We start from the raw sequence: 15422 nt of genomic DNA on the forward strand, positions 1-15422 counted from the left end.
CCTTCAACTCTTGCGAACAACTTTTGAGTTGTTAAAAACACCTAGAAATGGTTTGGTATTACATAAAAAAAATGTAGTATAAAGTAAATGATTTTTATCCTCTTAATCTTAATTATCGAATTTTCAACCCTCTTAACTCTTAAAGCCACAACCCCTTGATGAAAAATTGTTTAAAAAATATCCTGAAACTGATAAAATTAATGATTTGAATGAAAATATTTTTTCTCTTATTCTTTCTGATATATAATGAAAATAAGTTGTTTTTTTAAAAAAAAAAAAAATGGAAAAGGAAAGGTTTTTTTTCTAAAAATCGTGAGATTTTTGAAAATTTTAAAGTTGTGGATTTAAAGTTTGAGATATGATAAAATAAGTTGTTTTTTTTTTTTAATTTTTTTTAAATGGGAGAGTTTTTTCTCTAAAAAATCGTGAGATTTTTGAAAATTTTAAAGTTGTATGTACTAGAATCCATTAGGATCTCTTGAACCGAGTTAATTCTAGATGGAATACAGTTATATTGATTTTGGTGGAAATGGTACTCATGAAACCATTTGATTTTAATGAAAAAAAAAATTGTATGCGTCTTTTAATGCATGATAGCTCACTCATTTTACGTGTAAAAAACTTAACAATACTCATTTTAAAGCTTATTTTGAGCACTATAAAACCCAAATTTACTTGACCGTAAAATGTAACATCTCGTCGCCAGATGGCTTTAAATACAACAATTAAATTTTGAAATAAATTAAAAAAAATGTCTTTGCTCTTTTATATATGGCGTAATATTATACCTAAAACACTATAAAAACACCGATTTATTAAGGTTACAATTGACATAATTTTATTCATTACATGATTTCGTTAAAATGTATATTTTTGGAGATATTTGCAAAGAAACGATGAAAAACACCAAAAAAAAACGAATTTTTAGTAGCCAGTTACCTAAAAAGTACTTTTTTTTTTGAAAAAAAAAATTGAGAAACATTTTTTTCATACAATTAGTTCTTATATCGATACCCGATGATAAAAATAAAATTACACCACTGATAAATTGTTTTCACTTTTGAACTTGAGGGTAAGATGGACCATGGATGAATTCCATGAAAATTTATGAAAATTAAAGCACAGTAAACACAGAAAAATTCAGACGTAAAAAGCTCCATTTACTTGAGGAGCCTTTTGAAACTTAAGCTAGTACACAATTGCTCTTTAAAATTAAACTCGACCTTACAAAATCAATCGGAAATCAATATTTAATCAATAATATTTCACTGTAAATAAATGTATTTCAAGTTGTTTTTTATCCCAAGGAGCTCAGATCGAATCCCGATCTGACAGTAGCAAAACATAAAAAGTATGTATTATATATGAAAATTGCAACTGCAAATTACAGTCGGATACAATTTGCTTCAATATATTTTTTTATAATTGCGAACGATTTCACAATAATTCCATATTCCCTCGGCGACAACAATTTCTGTTATACAAATCGCGCGTAGATTTCTATTTCTTTTATAAATATGTAATAGTTTGTCGCAAAATCATTTTTATACACAATTGTGTGTTTTTGAAGAAGGAATTCATTTTTACTTTTACGCACGTAAAATAATAGGAGAGCATAGGAGAAAAATTGTAAATGGCAAATATATTCGAATAGATAAAAAAAATTGTAATTGTACCTGCATAGACTAATTGAAATAAGAGATAAATTAATAAATTTTGAAAATAGAATTCGAGCATTCATGAACAAAATAAAAATAAAGCATAAATAATGAACTATTTAAATGTCAATTTTTTATGTTCAAATTAATTTTTTGAACATTTTGTTAGCCAGCAGGTATAATTTTGAAAAAGTTAGCAAAGTAGTAAAGTAATATATAATATTAAAATAAATAAGCATAAATAATGAGAATATGATGATGAAAGTACAAATATTTGCAAATAAATTAAAAAATAATATCAAAATTAGGAAAAATAATTTTTAATTCACGTTAAATAATTGAACAAAGTAATGAATATATTAAAATGAAACGATGAAAAATTGTTTTTTATTAAAAAAATAAATAAGTTTTGGCGAAAAAAATAATATAAGGTGTAGTGTGTAGAACAATAATAACCCATAAAATGGAACAGATGTTCTAAATGATCATTACAAAATTCAACTAATTTTAAAAAATTATGAACTCAAAGTGAATTTACAACTTTTAATTACTTTTGAATATTTGGTTAACCAGCTCTCAGACTAATTATGGCATTGTTTAGATTAGATTGCGAGTTTCTCACGATTTACACTGATGAATGTTTTGACACATTTCTATAACAATTTCATATCATTAAAAACACGTAAAAATTATTTTACAACTCTATATAATAAAAGACGGCACTACAAATTCTCTTTGGACAAAATTTAAATATATTTGAAAATTGTATTACTTCAAATAGACTAGGAAATTCTTTACAAATTGTAAAATCAATGTATACGTAAATTCAATATTTGGAAGAAGAAAAAAAAACATTCTACGCATTATTTAAAAATAAATATTATTATAGCCAAATTTTAAAATTGAACAATTTATTAATCAACTCTTTTGTTTATAGACCAATATTTATATTTGTAATGAGAATTTTATGTAAGTAGGATTTAATATTCTTATTGTTGATTTAGAATTTAATTTAATTAAACATTTGTATTAAAATTGAATAAACTTAACTAACCTAAATAAAAAGGTATATCTGATTTATCCATAATTAAAAATCTGAATAAAAAAATTTATTTTTCAAAAAATATTTTCTTCAATATTCGAAATAAGTTTTTCTGAATCATTTACTCATAGATTTATAAATAATTAAAAATGTATTTAAATGTACAAAAAAAACAGCAATAATTAGTATTATTATTAGTAACAAATATACAAATTTCAGTAAATAATAAAAAAAACAAAATAATTATTTTCAAAATTAATACATTATTGTATTAAGAAAGGTGATAAAATGACTTGAAAATTTCTATATTATGTTTTTAAATGAATTTTCGATTTTTTTGTCAAAGTAGATGTAATAAATTATAATATATTAAATTCTCAGAAACTCAAATTTATTGAGAAGAGTAATCGATTTTTATTTATGATTTTTTATAATTATAAATAATTAAAAATGTATTTAAATGTGCAAAAAACGCATAATATTTAGTATTTATTATTATTAACAAATATTCAAATTTCTGTAAATAATAAAAAAAACAAAAATTTTAAAAATTAACACATTTTAGTATTAAGGAAAATTATAAAATGACATGTAAGTTTCTATATTATGTTTCTAAATACGTTTAGAATTTTTTGTCACAGTATATGTAATGAAGTATAATATATTAAATTCTCAGAAACTCAAATTTCTTTAGAAGAGTAATCAATTTTTTATATTTTTAAAAAATCGTTAAGAACATAACTTCATAAACCTTCTAAAGAATTTCTACATTCAAACGTTGAAAATATTAATGATTAAAAAAAATTCAAAAAGTTTGTATTTTGTTCATTTGTAGAATGTTTAAATTTCAAAGCAACTATTTTCGCGTTAATCGATTAATTCGCATCGATTACCAAAAAATACACAAAACTATTGAACTAATTTTAGCTTTACTACGAAAAACAATTAATTTGCCTTTTATTTACATTCAGTATTTAATTTTACAGAAAAATTTATGAATTTTCCGAAATTCACTACAAATATCTTTCCATCGAATTAATAATAAAAAAAAATCTCTGATGGTTTAAAAAACCGGACTTTGTGAGTGCCCATAACGTACGTGTGTTGTATGAATAGTAAAAAAATTTTACGACTTTTTAATCTGTCGATGAAATTAAAATTTGAGTGCTTTTAGATATTAAGAAAGCATTCGTGTATTAAAACACAACTTTATGAACACGATAAGAAAATTCTAAACTGGCACCAAAGATTTTGAAATCGATGGAAAGAAAGATAGTGAACAAAGTAGGAATTTGTTTATGAACACTTCTGAAAATTTAAAAAAAAACATCAAAAATTACAAAAAAATCATCGCCTAAGCCACAATATTTTTAGCAAAATATAAAGAAACTAAAATTACATAAATAATGGTAATTTTTTGTAGTCCACTTAATATCTTTAATAAGTTTTAGATTAACATAAATCTAAAATCGGCAAAAAATGTTCGTTTTGGCAATATTGAATCAACAAAAAAATATTTATTATGTGTAATTAATAATTACTGTATGTTCAAAAGTTTATTTTCAAAACGAATTATGAAAATTTATGTTAAAAAGCTAAAGTTTTTAGAATCATTAAATAAATAAAATAGTTTATTTTATTAATAATTTCAAAAAATAAAATACATAATTTTTTAACATATTATATAAATTTCTTAAAGAGAAGCTTTATAAGTTCTTCAATAACAGTTGAAAGTTCCATATAAAATGCTTACTGAAGCCATCATCAAATTTAGTCTATCGTAAGTATTTGATATTTTTTCAAGTAAAACTTCTGAAACAAAAAACTAAAAAATAGACGAAAATTATTAGTAAAATTTTAAAAAAACACAATTTTATGATGTTACTCACATTATTAAAATTAAATACGATAGACAATGCCTATGTTGCAAATTTATTTCTGTTTTCAATTACATTTGCAGAATTCATTTCTAATTCTAATCTAAAACATAGTAAAAAATTAGCAAAATATAATCATATTTTCCAAGGAATTTAGTGTGAAATAGTCTAAAAATTGTTTAGATGTTGGAACCATTTAGACCGAATTATTACAATGGTTAAAAATAATTTTTATTGCGGCCATTCAATTACTTTTATTGATATTAATTCCCAGACAAACGCTTTTACAATTCAATCAGCGTCCATCAAGATCTATCAATAAAAAAATATTGATTGAAAAATTATTTTTGATCAATTCGAACTGCCGTTAAATAGAAACTTATTTAAAATTATTATTACTTTATTAACTTCCCGAAGGAAAAGTTTGTTTTCATCAAAAAATCCGAATCGCTAATTTTATGTTTTCTCGACGTTTCGAGCCATTCTGAATCGAATGAGACCAAATTTGGAAAAAGTATGTGTGTGTGTGTGTGTGTGTGTGTGTGTGTGAACAGATTTTTTGCCGTAAATCGACGTTTTCTCCAAAACGGTTAGACCGATTTCAAAAATTTAAAAGCCATTTGATGTATGTATCTCGATGAGGACTATCGTCTCTGAGTTTTGTGCGGTGATCGGCCGGGCCGTTTCTTTGTAAATTGCAGAAAAGTGAAAAATTTTCGTCCACGTTTTAGCCCGCAATTCTGAATCGATTCTGAAAATTCAAAAACCGTTCGATAGATATTGGTGGGAATCGTGCTGATTAGTTTTTGGTAAAGATCGGCCGGGCCGTTTTCTTGTAATAAAGTTTTTTAAAAAAAAAATTTGACGATTTTTATGATTATTTTTTTGACGAAGGATACCATAGTTTCTAGGTCATACTAAAATATTACGGCCCTACGACAACTGGTTCAGCTTTAAAAATTCGTCAAAGTTTGCAAAAATCAGTATGGTCTTTTTGGCATTTGTCAAAATTAGACTTTTGATCGACGTTTTCTCAAAAACGCCTGAACCGATTTTAGAAATTTAAAAGCCATTTGATGTATTTCGGTGAGGACTATCGTTTGTCAGTTTTGTGCAACGATCTGCCAAGCCGTTTCTTCGTAATTTGAAAAAAAGTGTTGAACTTTTCGTCCACATTTGAGCTCATCCTACCGAACCGATTTTGAAAAATCAAAAACTGTTCGAAAGATATCATTTGGAATGATGCTGATTAATTTTAGGTAAAAATCTTGTAATTAACTGTTGAAAAAAAAAAATTAAGCCGATTTTCATGGAACTTTTTTTGGCGATATACATCATGGTCTTATAGAACTTACTGTAATATTACGGCCTTACAACAAGTAGTTTAATTTTAAAAATTCGTCAAACTTTGCTAAAATTATTATCGTTTTTTTTAAAAGTAGGATTGATGAAGTATATTATTTACACATTTTTTTGATCAAGTCGATTATTTACACATATCGGGAAGTTCATATAATTTGCCTCAAGGCTAAATACCAAACCAACTAGTTTATTAAAAATTTCATTGAACTTATACTATTTAAACAAAAACCAACGGACTCTTATTTTTTACTTATATTACACATTTGATGACGTTTAAAAGCTGCATATTAAGAAGAAAATAAATTTTTCAACTTTTCAAACGGCAATATCTCAGAAACGGCGATTCTAACGAAAAAATTAATAATAAGAATTTAATAGAGAATTTTATAATAAAAAACCTATCTCACATAATTTTTTAAAATTTCTTACGGTTTCGGCGGAAAATAGGGAAAACTAGTATTTTGCACCTTTGACCTTGAATAAAAAAAATTGCAGATATTGGATCGATGGGGACTTATAATATTTCATTTGTAATGGCCTATTTAACATCTGTACCAAATTTCACCTCTATGCTATTTATTCCTAACCGACGGCTTTTTAGCTTTAATTTGACTGCAGTATATACATGTAGCATGCGTTGCAGTGGGTAAACCATCCATATAATTTGTGTTAGCTACCCCTTTCACTTATATACCGTTGAAGTTTGCTACTACATTCACAATCAGTTAGTTATTTTAAATTCTGATTATTTTCTAGAAATATTTCTCATGGCTAAACAAAGTTAGCCGGGTCAGCTAGTGTACATTAATATAATGATACGATATGTATGAATGTATTATAAATACCGTATGATTTAATAATGTATAACATGAGTGAGTTTGTTCTTTGTTTTGTGTGTTATTGCGGTACCCCGTGCCATCGTTTTGTTTTCGATATCTCATATAGTTGGTGTATCTTATTTATCATTCGAATCACGCGTACGACGAGCTTCTTTCTTCTTTCACCTTTTCCAAAGCAAACGCGAAGGAATTCGACGAAATCGGCGGCGGCAAAGGCAAACGCTCTTTCTTTATTGGCGCCAAACGGAACAATTGGACGCACCGTGGAAATTTAGAGGCGGAAATATTTTACGGAAGTTATATTGACCAAGTTCGAAGGATATATGAAATAAATACAAAATTCTTAATACAGAACTTAATAATTATTAAATACAGTTGAAACGCGATTAACCGGACTAATTTGATCGATAGGCATTCGAATAATCAAAACACTTAAAATGTTCTACTGTAAATCTTATTTATCGTGGAAGAAGAAAATCTTCATAAGTCATTCTTGCTTCTTTAAAATAAACCTTATTGACATTGCTTTATTATTTTTTACATATTTTAATTATTTTAAAGTGTACCCGGGCGTCCAATCACAGGATTGGCATTGTCAAATTGCAAAAATGTGTAAAATATTTTAAAACAATGTAATTAAAGTTATACTTCAAATACGACATGATCGGTTTGTCATTGTAATTAGCATTTAGGACTTGGATCTTCATTAGAGAAATGAAGTAATTGCTGATTAATAACTTCTATAATACTCGTTCACACAGTTGATTATGTTAAACAAATATTGTTTTTGCAACTTCACTCATCATGTAATAATTGTGTTTGAAGAACTTCATGTAACTAAAATTAACATACATTCATTGAATGCTCGAATTTTTTTTTAATTTTTCGGTAGCGATATAGTCTCATTCTTTGAACAGCTGTAATATCTGTTTTGCCTAAAAATATTTTCGATTTTAATAACTTCCAAAATTTATAGAAATCTACGATAATATAAAAATAATTTCTAATCAATAACATACGTTTAGTTCACGGAACAAATTTTTAATTGTGTTATTATTTTCAAGGAACAGAGTAAAATATTCTTCTGATTCAGGCATTTTTCATTAAATCAAGATTTGTACTACGATGTAACATTAAAATGTTTATCTATGCCGATTTCATTGTTGATATGAGTACGCATACAACGTTGATGCCGGTACGCACACAACGACAGATCACTATTCACATACGCGAGTACTTATCACAATCGACCCGTATAGAAATGATATCATCGAGAGCGAATGACGAATCTTTGGCACTCGACTCTTATCTGCCGTAACGCACTTTCGTTGCATTTGTACGGATTTACATCCAAGTCGCCCCTAAAGAAGTTTTAGTTCAAGTAAATTAGTGGAGAGATATTCAATTCTCTAAACATTTACAAAGGAATGAATTGTGATAACTAATTAAGATATGAAATATTTATGTTTGTTTTCCATATTTCTTAAAAAAATCTGCATTAATGTTACATTTTGTTCCAAATAGATTTACACTTTTTAGCTAACTTTGAAAGTTTTCAGACAATTTTTAACGTTTTCAAACTACCCAGAATATTTTGAGACTATCCAAAAGATGTTAAGACTATCACAAAAGTTTTAAGGCCATCCAGAACATGTTAGGACTATCAATAAAGTTCCAAGACCATGAACAAAGTTTTTAGACCATCAAGAATATTTACATTTCAAAATCGTCTACAATATTTTCAAACCATCTAAAAGGTTTTCAAACAATCCACAACGTTTATAAACAACTTAGCATTTTTTTTTTTTCAAAAATTACAATTCAAATGACAAGTCGCCACTGATTTATTCGCATGACGAATGTACTCGTCAACTGCCACTTAATTCTGCATGACGAGTATATTCTCCGATTAATTCCGATTAATGTATTCTCCAGTTAATTGGATGAAGGGAAAAGCTTCAGAGTAATAAATTTTTTTTTCATAAATATGGTTATTGAAAATTTTTAAAATATCAAAATGATTTTATGAGAACTTGGGAGGTAAAAAATTATTTAAAATTTTTAACCACTTAACCATAGCACCGAAATTGATTTCAGCTAAAATAATTTGCTTTACAAAATTCTTACTACGACCATATTAAAAAAAATCATATTAGACACGTAAGAAGTATGTTTAAGTAGGTTTGTTTGAACAATCAGAAAGTCCAAAATTTGCAACAGTCCCGAATCCTTAGACCTTACACTATACACAGGCTGCTATTCTTCATAGGTTCATTTTATAAAGTGTCAAAATATAGGAGGTGTGTGTCGTCACATAGTGAACGAGCGTTGCCGACAATCGTGAATCACTCCCGATTGATAATGTCATATGTCATATGTCACGTGCTATTCACCAAGTGACATCACAATCCCCTTCTATCATGTAGTGTAAGGTCTATTATGCCTGAATAAAACTCATTTTCGATCATTTGGTAAGAATATATAAATAAAATTTCCTTCCCATCGCTAATCGATCTGTCCAATTTGTCAAATCTTTCCGCTCGTCGATTGATAAATGATTTAAACTATTAGCAAATCCTCTTCCTCCTATTAAACATATTATATCATAAGAAATACATATAATCTAATATTAGACTTGAAATTTATTATGTGTGCGGATTTAGAAGCACCGAGATGATGTCGGCTGGTGCCAACTCTCGCACATCAATGGTTTTAATAATAATGTTATAAATAGAAGGATTTTCGATTTCGTGTTCGTGTTCAACACCAACAACGAAATTATTATGCAATCGGAAGGAATTGTTTTAATTGGAAAACTATAGAAATCAAATTGGAATTATTTATTATCGACAAAATCGAGGGTTTTACACCTCTAAAAACTAACCTCCAAATGGCAGTACTGTTACATAATGTAGGTGCAACAATTCGTTGACACGTAAAGTCGAACCAATATTATATTCAGAAGTTTGTACCATTTTGAGGTTAGGTTTGTGACAACCAACTCGTGCTCATAATTATTTTATCCCGAGAATTGGTTCCTAAGTTTACTTTTGGCTAACCATAATATAACAAAATCTTTACCATATAAAGTTTTAAATCTAAAATGTTTTAAAATAATGGAAGAACTGTTATATCTTCAAATAATTTTATAGCTGTCAGGAATATTGTAAAAAATATGGCAAAAAAATTATTCCTGACGAACGAGAGTTTGACCAATTTTTACTAATACAAATTAATAACTAGCTGTAAGTGGAATTCTGTCTTGAGGCAATTATGGCATTGTGCCTTAAGGCAAATTGCTGGAACTTCCAGTACCGTAACGAAATGTTCGAGAAATACTGAATGTTTTCAAATAGATTATTATAAATATTGTAACATTGTCTAATATTTATAAGAATTATATAAACTGAATTGCAGAGGTAGAATTAGAACTATAGTCAGAATTAAAAATAAAATCTGAAAAATTTTCGATATACAAAAAACTAAAAAAAAAAAAAAAATTGAACAACATTTTTTTTCCAAAATCAATTATTTTGTTAAGACAAGCAGAAAGTTCTTTAAATCAATGAATCGGACGCTTAGTTCTCTCAAAAACTGCCATTTTTTACATATTTAGCTTCGTATCTTCAAAATGGCTAGGCCTGCCTTTGCCAAAAACTAATAAACACTTCTCCCAATCATTACTAATTGAATGTTTTTTAGATCATTCAAATCGGATGCTCCGTTCTCTCAAAAATTCGAATCCACCATATAGTCATGACTTTTTACCATCTGATTGTAGTATAAGTTTCGAACTTTACAAAACTCTTTGAATTAAAAAAAAAACTACTGGTGCATGGCATTGTGCCTTAAGGCAAAAAATTGCTGAAACTTTCCGCACCAAAAACCAAATTCTTCAAAAAAAAAAAAACTAGTTTTTTCAAAACTTTGAAACAATTAGATTGGAGAATTTTGAAATTTTTGTATAAATTGACTTTTGGAAAACTTTGATTTCTTGAAAACTTGAACTTTTTCTAATCAACTGAATTTTCAATGATTTTGTCAACTAAATGAGTTAATTATAAAATCGGACGCACCGTTATCAAAAAACTGAATTACCATTCTTGGCGCTTTTTGCCCCGTATCTCCTAAATGGCTAGACCTGCCTTTGCCAAAAACTAATCAGCAAGTCTCCTTACCAGTAGAAATCGAATGTTTTTTTTTAAATTTTCAAATCGGTTCAACCGTGTTCGCAAAGTCGTCGACGAAAATTTGTATCCGCACACGCACACACACACACATACATCCATTTTTTCTAAGGTGTGCCAAAATGTTCAGAAACCTCTGAAACGATATATAAAAAATTTCATTTTCGATTTTTTTGCTATTACTATAACTTGCCCTACGAGAAGTTAATAAAAAACTTGGTCGCATTTTGGTCTAGAAGTTCTGCAAAGGCAAAACGGCAAGCTCATAAAAAGATTTACACATATTTATGGTGACAAAGCCTTAAAAAAATGCAGCATCAAAATTGGATTGCCAAATTTCATTTAGATTTTTCAGTCAAAGATGAAAAACGCTCTAATCGTCCAGATAAACTTCATTAAAAAAGAATTGCCTACTTTCAAGTATTATCACCAGCTAGAATGATTCGTATCATATTATAATGGTAATTATGAAGTCTATATTGAAGAACTAATGAACTTAAACAATGCAGTTGAAAAAAATTGGCTTGAATTGTCAAATCAAGAGAAATAGTGATTAATTTGATTATTGACATCGCATATATCTTTGGCTACTTGTCAAAAAATTATTAGAGCTTGGATGAAATGTTTTGTTACGTCTAACATATCGTCCTGATATTTTACCATCGAATCATTATAAATCTCAATCTTTACATAAATCCTTGAATTAAAAAAAAAATCAATAATTATGATGATGTCAAATGGGAAGACCAGAAGTCATTGAGCAAAATAAACAATGCATTTCATGAAAAAAGATATTCAATTGCATGACAAAAATGTGCCTTATTTTATAACAAAAATCCGCACTTACTTAGCTGACAACCAAATACATAATTTTCACTAATTTCTAATTCCTAATAAATTTTCATTATATCATCATGTCAACGCTATCAACCTCACCTCAGAGGGGTAGTTACCTATTTTTTATTCCAATCAAGATAGTAGTACTGTATTCGAGGAGTTCTATAATTAAATACCACACAACACCATACCGTATGGAATGATGGAATGTATTTCATTCCACATGTATGTATAATATCTAGTAATAATGGATCAGAGACACGCGATATATGTTGTGTTCTCTATTCTCTATAATTTAGCATCACAGGAAGAATGTGCTCGCACCATGACTATAAGATGACCTCTAAAGCAAATTATTATCGTACATTACTATATTGAAATATGATATAAGCCACCTTAGAACGGTGACAAAGGTAAAAGATAAAAAAAAAATTATTTAATGTTCTGAAAATAATTGGTCGAGGAAAAAATGCATTATCTTTTCGGACAGATTTCTCGTAAACTATCAGTCTCAGATTTATGCTCGTTGGATAGGTGACATTTTGCAGTAAAAAAATCTTGGAATTAAATTCTTGAATAATCAATGAATTGCCAAAAATTTGCTGAAATTCCAATAATGGAATAGGAGCTGATATAAAAAAAATGAAAAGAAAAATGTTACTGGAACTAAATTATCTGAACTTTTTTTATTATTCCATTGACCTTGTAATCTGGTGCATTGACCATTTTCTGTTCATACATGGACACTTAATTAATTTAACTGAATTTAATTAATGTTATAAATTTTTAAGTCTATGTGAAAATGAGTTTCAAATAAAAATGCTGGAACTAGAAATAAATTTTCCAAATATTTCATTTATATTAATCGACTACTTAAAGATAACAAAAGATTTAAAAAAAATCCCTCTTTAGCTTACTCAATAAGTATCAATTTTGCAATAAGTATCAATTTATTAAAAAAAAAAATTACAATTTATTCTAAAAGTAGATTTATAATTTATTCTAGAAGAATCTATTTATAATTTATTCAAGAAGAATTTATTATAAAATGAAGATTTTAAAGTTATTCAAAATTAAACATTCATAATTTATTCAAAAATGAAGATCTATAATTTATTCAAAGAGAAGATTTATAATGTATTCGAAACAAATATTTTTTATTTATTCTAAAAAAAGTTATAGTTTATTCAAAAAGAGGTTTTATAATTTATTCCAAAAAGAGAAATAGTTTATTCAAATAGAAAATATATAATTTATTCAAAAAATATTTTTATTTTTTAAAAAAGAAGATTTATTATGTATTTAAAAAATGAGATTTATGATTTACAGAAAAATTAAGATTTCTAATTTATTCAAAAATGAAGATTTATAATTCATTCAAGAAGTAGATATATGATTTATTCAAAACACACTTTTATAATTTATTAAAAATTAGATATGAAAATTATTGAAAGAAAAGTTTTATAATTTATTCAAAAATAAAGATTTATGATTTATTCAAGGTGTAGATATATAATTTATTCAAAAAGAAGATTTATAATTTATTCCAGAAGAATATTTATAATTTATTTAAAATATTTATATGTTATTCATAAAGAAAATGTATGATTTATTCTATAATGAGGATTTTTAAGTTATTCAAAAATAAAGATTTATAATTTAGTCAAGGAGTCGATATAATTTATTCAAAAAAAATATTATTCAAAGATTTATAATTTATTAAAATAAAATATATTTTACATCTAAAGACTTATAATTCATCAAACACCGAAAGAAAAATTTGTAAGATAATAAAATTTTTCATTCGTAAGAAAAAAATTCGTGCTTCATAGAATGAAAAAATGCAACTTTTTAAGAAAGGTAAAGTTCGGGGAAAAGGATCATTGTATGTAGAGAAATATATTCTACTGTAGAAAAATTCATTCATTTTTCAATCTTTGTAGAAAGAAAAAATTCATCACTCAAACCAAAAAAAAAATTCATCGTTTAACCAAATACAAAATTCATCGTTTGTCTAAATTTATAATTTAATATATTGATTCGAATACAATATTTATAATCTAGACAATATTTTTTATTTATCAAAACCATAACACACAATGTATTGAAAATCATAATGGTGATTTATCACATGAGAAAATAATATTATCAACAATGTTTACCGCAAAGTTCAAATTGATAAAATGTATACAAATACAAAATAATATTGAATCAAAATGAATCTTTTGTATAAAATTATATGTAACAATTTAATTCTCAACAGGTCTTAGGTTCAAGAATTTATTAAGAATAAGATTCCAGACATGTAGGTTCATCAAGAGTTTCAAAACAACAAGAAAAATAAGAAAATAATCATCATTAATTTGAAAATAAAATCCTTTTTTAAAAAGTTTTAAATCTAAAGTCATTAGTTTGATGTTTATTAATTCCTTAATTATATATTCCGTTTGCTACTAATTATTATTACACCCTTAATATTTTATACCAAAATATGAATGTATTTTTATATCAATAAATCAATAAAAATATTTTGATATTAATCATAAAATAGTCTGAATTCCTTTATCGACCCAAATAGTAATGTCGATGGCAATTGTGTCATTGCCGTAATAAAAGTCAAAACTTTACCTTGGCAAAGTTGTAAAAGGTGGATTGTAAAATCTAATTGCACTCGATATAAAAATAACTCAATTACATCTTATTTTTGACCTATCAAACATATAAAATATAAACTATATACACTAATATACAGTAATATATTTTTGAATTTGCTTATAACATATCTATCAGAAGATAAAAATCACTGTAACAAAGGGTTGTAATGTCGTTGCTTTGGTTATGAAATTCCTTATGTAAAATAAAATAAATATTTTGTATAAAATAAATTTTACACAAAATGAAGAAAAGCGGGTTTAAAAGTTTATATTGTGATTTAATCCGTATTGTATTTATTTCGCCAATATGGTTATAAATGATTTAAAATTTCTTGATATGTTTTCAAATGTACTTGTTTAAGTCTTCAAGCCAGATAACTTTGTCCAAAAATTCAGTCCACTCTATACTATTAAATTTTATATTTTGCAAATGTTATTTCATATATACTTCAAAATTTTCTGTATGGATTTTTTACATTCTGATCTAGAGTAAAATATCCAAATTTTTACATAAAATCATACTTTGTGAGTGATTTATAATACGTATTTATATATATAATTTGCCCGGATTTTTATGAAACAAGATTACATTAATATGTTCATTGATAAATAAAAGTATTATCTAAAAATGTCATCAATTTTACATAATCTACTGATTCAAATTTAAAAGCACATTCAAATTTAATTTATTACATGTGTATAAAATTAATTCTTTATTTCAAAGCAGATATTTAAAATAAAAAAAAGTAAAACGGTAATCACAAAGTTTTATAAACAAAACTCGAATCTATTCTATCAATATCCAATCAATATTCAAACGGAGTTTTATTTAAGTATATCAGATTTATTGAGAAATTCCTATAAGTAAGAGTTGATAGTTCTACATGTAATATTTTAGATTTCTTTAGAACAAGAATTAAATAAATAATTCTAGATGTAAAATTTATATCAATGCCAAAATCAACA

At 26.2% G+C, this 15422-nt stretch overlaps 1 protein-coding gene across 1 annotated transcript in view; it reads right to left on the bottom strand.

Annotated features, from left to right (window-relative positions):
• Window positions 1-15422, bottom strand: part of LOC113378632 (E3 ubiquitin-protein ligase highwire-like) — a 374874-nt gene that overhangs the window by 15872 nt on the left and 343580 nt on the right. The gene's annotated exons all lie outside the window — the stretch shown is intronic.

The sequence above is a fragment of the Ctenocephalides felis genome, unplaced genomic scaffold, assembly GCF_003426905.1.
Source record: "Ctenocephalides felis isolate EL2017-DRISC unplaced genomic scaffold, ASM342690v1 CF-g0.4_SCAFFOLD_01886, whole genome shotgun sequence".
In the NCBI taxonomy this organism is placed as follows: Eukaryota; Metazoa; Arthropoda; class Insecta; order Siphonaptera; family Pulicidae; genus Ctenocephalides; species Ctenocephalides felis.